Source organism: Falco peregrinus, chromosome 12, assembly GCF_023634155.1.
Source record: "Falco peregrinus isolate bFalPer1 chromosome 12, bFalPer1.pri, whole genome shotgun sequence".
Taxonomy (NCBI): domain Eukaryota; kingdom Metazoa; phylum Chordata; class Aves; order Falconiformes; family Falconidae; genus Falco; species Falco peregrinus.
This window is the reverse complement of record NC_073732.1, coordinates 19,976,935-19,983,643: the sequence shown is the minus strand read 5'-3', so window position 1 is coordinate 19,983,643 and position 6,709 is coordinate 19,976,935.

The window sequence follows — 6,709 nt, the reverse complement described above, 5'->3', positions numbered from 1 at the left end:
AACTGTCAGGCTCAGGGGAGCACAAATCAGACATGTTGATTTGAAGAATTAGAAAGTGGGGAGCAATTCGCCCTCGGGGCTACAGGGCAACAGCAGTGCGAAGGATGAATGCAGGGAGAAAGTCGGTGCAAAAGTTGCAGCCAAAGCCATACAGCAGGTTCTTGGGCGCTGGGCTGTGCTCCAAAGGCTGCCATCTCCTCTGGAGGGGAGCGCTTCATCTCCCAACTGATGTGTCCATTTGTCAGCTGCCTTCACACCCTGCCCTCCCATGCTCAGCAGTGACTTTCAGAACCCTCTGATGCTCCTGTTTTCAAATGTATTTCCTATTATTTTCCCCAGAGATGAATCTCTCTTGTCACTTCACTTCAGGCTATGCTGTAAGTTGTTTTTTTGTTCTGTGATTCTCTGTAAGTGCTGGTGTGTAACTGAGCTGTCACAAGAACAAATCAGCAAAATGATTGTCTCTGACGGGGTACTCACATAATGTAACTTCCACTGCCTGGCACAGATATTTGAACTAGCCAGGAAAACTGCCCTAAATAGCAGAAAGGCTTTGATTTTTGAATGTGTCACAGGTCTGAGTGTTACCTCCCCATCATGTCTTGCCCTCATGTTCCCACTCCTACCCCCCCAGTTTGGAGGCAGCCTTTGCATTGCCACCACGTCCAACCTGGAATATTAATTCAGTCTGTGCAAGATGGAGAAGAAATCATGACAGCTGTCTCAAAACAAACCTTCCCCTGCTCACTACAATAGCCTTGCTTAGCGGCTTCAATTCACACCCAGGGATGGGGTGAGGATCTGATGTAGAGGTGGGGCTGGCTCAGTCTGGGATGGCTGGTGGGGTTATGGCTGCCAGCTGCCCACCCTCACCTGCTGCCTGGGAGCTGGGGTGGGTTGTGGGCGAGCTCCAGCCCAGCTGCAGCCTCCAGGTCAGCACCGCAAAGCCAGGCAGAACTGGCGATACTGGGGAAGATGTGAGAAACCACACTTCTCACATGGGGGTCTTATTTAGGCACACAAAATTAGGCTGATTACATGCTGGCTTTGTAATTTGTCTTGTACTCCCTTCACGTTGATTTTAGAAGGAATAAAGACTAAACGTTATGAAGTGCTTTCAAGTATTTAACTATGCAATTAGGCAATGCAATCAAAGTCCCACCAACTGCCTGTCTCCACTATTAGCCATTTAAATAGTTTAAAAATCTACCCCCTCAGTACTGACCCCATTTCATAGAGCAACTTCCTTCCACTTGGGCACCCAGCCAGAACTCTGGGTGCAAAGGCAAGTGAGTAACATGGTGCAGGGGATTCTGCCTTTAAGAAAACAGTTTCCTCTGCAGCCATGGGGTTTCTTTCTCCTCCTATTTCATCGGTATCCACTGCGTCCACGCTCTTCTTATTGCAGACAGGCTGGCTCTAGCCACGAGTGAGGGAAATCTGTGGCACTCGCACAAGGAGTATATCTGTATTGGAAGGGATGGGTAGGAAATGTAAAGCCCTGAAGTTCTTTTCACTCCTGTCTAGCCAAGATCAATTTCAAAACTACTGTGCTGCAGAATACCCAAGATTGATGTCCAATGTCCAAATATATTGCCTAAAACCGCCATGAGATTACAAGGAGGGCTTCCTAATCTGTTGCTGACTATCTTGGAAGACTGATTCAGGCCAGCTGTTCATATGCATGTATTTATAGACATAAATATTTTCATGTATGATTGCTTTATGGTTATCTCTGATAGATTCAAGAAAGGCATCAACCTCAGAGAAAGTTTATTAAAGGTTTTTAATTAGCAATTTTGTTTAGATAATATAACTGCTGTTAATAGTATATGTTGATGAGGATAGAACCCAAGCAAGATTCATGTATAAAAATTTGTAATTTCACAGTAGGTCAAAATTTGTGGTTAATATCATGTATAGACAGAAGTAAAGATTTGTGATGTTGTTAGGTAGACTTTAGTACTAGAAAACTGCAAGATACTAGCTAATTATCACTCTTATTAAATATCTGTCTTAGTGTAGAATACAGCTTATGAGCTTTAAAGCTTACACTAATCAAGAAGCAAGATCAACCACTCATGTAGGTCACTTATAGCTCAGCTGATATGGAGCTGCTCCTCATTGATGTTATCACTTAATCATTTATATCGATGAAATAAAAAGTTACAGTTCTACGATCTGAAGTAGGGGAATAATTACATTTTGATTACTAGGAAATCAGTGACCAGTCCCATTTGCACAAACACTCAAGCAGATGAACAGACAGAAAATTAAATGGATTCAATGATACATCATCTGAACTGTATCACTTAAGAAGTACTGGAGCTTCCACATAAAAGTCTTAATTGCTGTAATATTGTTATTTGAACCACAATTATTGATTTATACTGCAGAAGTACTTTGAGGCATGTAGTCACTGGGCTGTGGGCTATTGAGAAGGAATTTTTCTAAATCTCTCCTTTGTTTATGTAATGCAGAGATGGTCCAACACTTTTATGGAACAAGGACCTGGACATACATCTCAAGTGAGTGTCCTAACCACCATGTGATGTAAACCAGCCTCTCTTTCTGTCCCAGTGATTATTTTTTTCATTCACTGAAAAACTGCTTCAGTAAGCAGACTGCATCCCACAGGACACTGTTGGTTGTTAGAGCTTTCTCCTAGACCAGAAGTGATGCAGATTCAGGTCCGCATTTCACGCCTGGCTCAGGTTGCTCTCCTCACTTGGTTTCTAAGGATATCCCTTGTGAAGTGCTTAACATGCTCAGAAAAGAGACCTTGGGCTGAGGCACGGAAATTAGTAAGAAACTGGAGTATGTCAAGCAACTCTAGAGTAACTCTGCATACTTCTGTGAGCTACTGAGCTGCTAATTCCTGCCTATATTGGTTCCCAGGGAATGCAACTGAATTATTTTTAAGTATTCTTCATATTGTGAAAACTGTTGCCTTAGAAGTTTACAAACTTTTGTCCATGTTAGTCCTCATTAGTAGCTGATAATTGTGTCTTGGTTCTCCTTTCACTTGCGGTGGTGTAACTGAGGAGTGCTTTGGTGAGAGCAGATCCAGAGTGGATGTAGATCAGCACAGTACCACTGATTTGTAACAGGGGCTCAATGTTCATGGTGACTGTGGCTCCTCCCCAGCAGAGTTATACCAAAGGAAAGCATTATAATTCAGTTCTTGAATTCAATACCATAATTGATATCTAACTGCTTAAAATGGAGGCAAGCACTCCAGAGCTGTGAGGTCTAGGGCTACTCAGCACAAGTATAGAAGGAGAATTCTGCAGGAAGAATATAAAAGGATTGAGAATTTATTAAAGCTTAGGAAGTCATTCACCACTCTCTCCTTGGATTACCCGGACATGTATTTTAATACTCCCTCCTTTCTAGTTTAAGTAATATTGAGGTCATGAACCAAAGCAGTAAAAGTAAGAAAGTTCACAGTTAATGGTGACATTGCCCTTAACTTGCCCTGAGCTGGAAAGGTGCCTTCATGACACAGCAGAGTACTCTAGGGACACAGCAGCAAACTTCACTCATGTTTCGCGTCTGGCAGCGTACAGCACAAGTGTAAAATAACTTAAATAACTTGCTTTCAGTTGAGAAGCAGGACCAGTGAACAAATGCCTGAAACGGGTTGCCAGAGATAGAGCCAGTTTCTGATCCTCAGTTCTTCACTCAGTGGTGCTATCCTGCATTTATGTAATAATTTGGCCAGGGCTAAAGAATCAGTGAAGGCTTGGTCGGCCGTTCCTTGTGCTTACCAGTGATGGTTTTCCATGGAGTGCAGTGAGTACTGGGTTAGACCCTAAACTAATTAATTTTCCAATAGCTTGTTCTAGAAGTTATTTTTAGTTTATCCTGACCTAGCTGCATTGTCATTTTGTTAAGAGCACTTTGATAAAGTAATTCAATCAGGTGTACTGCTACACAGCAGAAACCATAAAGCAACATCTTGTGTAACAAGGGAGACGTAACAAGAGTTATCAGGTAGGAGCTAGTGTTTCCATCTGCGGTATTCAGCTCATCGTGAGATTCTGGATAACATTAAACAATCATGTTTTACGAGTTGAAACAACCCATTGATGTGAAACTGGACACTCGCTAAGGATAATAAACCTTAATTCTTGCCTCTGTCTCTGGTGTCTGGGCACTACCTGTCCTGAAGAACCCTGATTCATTTCCAAGCTTCTGCACCAGGAGGGTTGCAAAGCAGCGGCTGCCTGAAGATCTTACCATGTGGCAAAAAGCCTTTTCTTTTTCCCAGCTCCATTCTTGGAACTGGCTGCTGTTGTGCAGATAGCTCTTCTCCCCTCCGCCCACCCCGAACCTGGCCCCTTGCTGATCCCAGTATGGAAAGTCACAGCACAAATTTTAAGGTGGAAAATTTGGCCTTACGCCTTTTAACTACTTGTTTAGGCCACAATATTCAAATCGGAAGTCTTTGCTACTGTTTACCTAGAAGTAGCTCTCTAACATACATGCTTTGAATCCATCTGCAAGGATTTAAGAAGCAATTACCCATGTATTGATGTGGCCTTTCTGACAGGAGATAGAAAGGAAGGCACAAGCCCCTAATTCAGGGGCTCCGGTTCATGCTGTGGTACCAACACAGGCAATTGAAATTGATGATTTCTGTTGGATCGGCAGTAGAAATAACAGAGCTTGATGTTAAGCATCTACTTGAAGTTACGCATGATACCAAACTGGCACCTTAAATCTGCACTGAGGCCTCTTAACATAAAGCTGAGTGCCTTGGCAAGCTTATGTCCACATTAATAATAAATCCTGGGGACACAACCCCTTTAAGAAGAGCAGTAAGAGCTGAAGCCTCCTTAGTGGAAGCAATCTGCTTTGGTTTGTTCCAGTGCAGCCAGAATACTTGGAAAATCTTTCTACTTTATTCTGTGCTCTCTCGCATTATCAGTTTCTAAAACCAGTATGGTTCAGTCAATATCCTTTTAACTAGCTTATTACTTTATCTGGTTAGTCATTTTAAGAGCTATCCACTTGCCTAGGGAAGTCTGTGTGTTTTGATTTTATTTTTATTCTGAATGACTGCAGTCATCTAGCTGTTTATGTGAATGATTAGAGTCTTTAAAAGCCCTGATGGGATTTTTTACTCCCTCGCTCCCATTACATCCCAGATTTCTGCAAATGCGGACAAATGTGTGCCACTGTTAAAAAAAATGCTATTATTAAACGGTAAATAAACTAAACTCAACTGGACTTCTGTTATAATGGCAGGCTAATGAGCCAAGTAATTTGAGTGGTATAAATACGGAATGGCCAGAAAGCAAGGGAGGCTGTGAGTCCATTGTACTAAGAGACTGAGCTTACTAAAGTCCCTTCAGCAGAGTGATTATTTTATAAAGAGCCTCATAAGCAAAGGTCCTAGGCTTGAGCCTGCTTGTACAGCTGTATGGCTGATAACAGGAGAACCCTGTAAGTGTTAGTAGGTAAGACAGTTAGTACTGGTTCTCTTGAGTTCCAGTAGAATCGGAGGGGAATCCAGTCTCATTGCTGATGTCCCTCACTGCTGGTTCTTTCCGACCTGGAGTGCAAAACCAGGCTGGATTTCATGGGAAAGAACCATTTACCTGTTGCCCAGCTCAGACGTGGCCCTGGCAGGGGAGGGAGCACAGGCAAGGGACCCCCAGCTTGAAGCTGCACAGCAGGACAGAAGCACCACTTGCACGGGTGAGGGTAACACCAGGGATCAGGGAAGTGGCAAGATGTGACGCAAAGTGGGGGGCTTGGTGGAAAGACTGTATTAAAGTACCTTGCCTCTGAGATGATGCAATATGATGCATTCATGATTTGTGTATATACATCAGTTTTACAGAGCTTGCTAATAGATTTTGGAGTATCAGAGTATAAGAAATAGGTAGGCATAGGTACTGGAAATGACACTGAGTGTGTAGTAACAGATGAGTAGGACGCTTTAGGCATTATCATCTATTATTTGAAGAAATGAGTGGATCTCATTTCACAGTGCCAAGCCCTTTACAAACATATTCCCAGACAGAGAAAGGTTTCTATTACATCAGCTTTTATAACAAGCAATTAGAATTGGATTACAGATACCTTTAAGACAGTGCCTTCGCTGCAGAACAGTGGGACATGGTGTAAGGCCCAGACCAGGACAAGGAAATCCTGCCAAGGTGTGGATATATCCAGGATTTCTATAGTCACTGCTATTCTCTCATGAGCTCTTCTTTAGCCAATGCTAAACATTTTCCCTAGCATATTTGCTGCCAACAAGTGGCACAGGATGCTGTAACTGTTTTTCACTCCTGTCTCATACGTTCCTGACAATGACTTTTGACTGTGCTTACTTGTGTCTGTGTTGAACAAAGATGGTGTAAATCAGAGTTTTAGCTCTTCTGTTGTTCAGTTCTATATTCAGGTTTAAAATTATTATAAGCTCATGCCTATAAAAGTGTCCTTGTTTCCATCACCTGTGTTTGGCTTCCAAACTACATACCTTCACTTAAATTTATAGATACTGTGTGGCTTACAGATTCCTTGTGGATATTTTTGAGGAGCTGTGTTCTCCATAGGCTTTGAAACTGAGACTGTATTTGAGTGGAAATGGTGTTCAGGGACCAGAAACAAAGAACAGGCAGAGTAAAAGCAGTTTCTTGTGAGCATGATGGCCAGGCATTTAAAGCCATTTAAAAATGGCTGGAAGAGTCTCCTG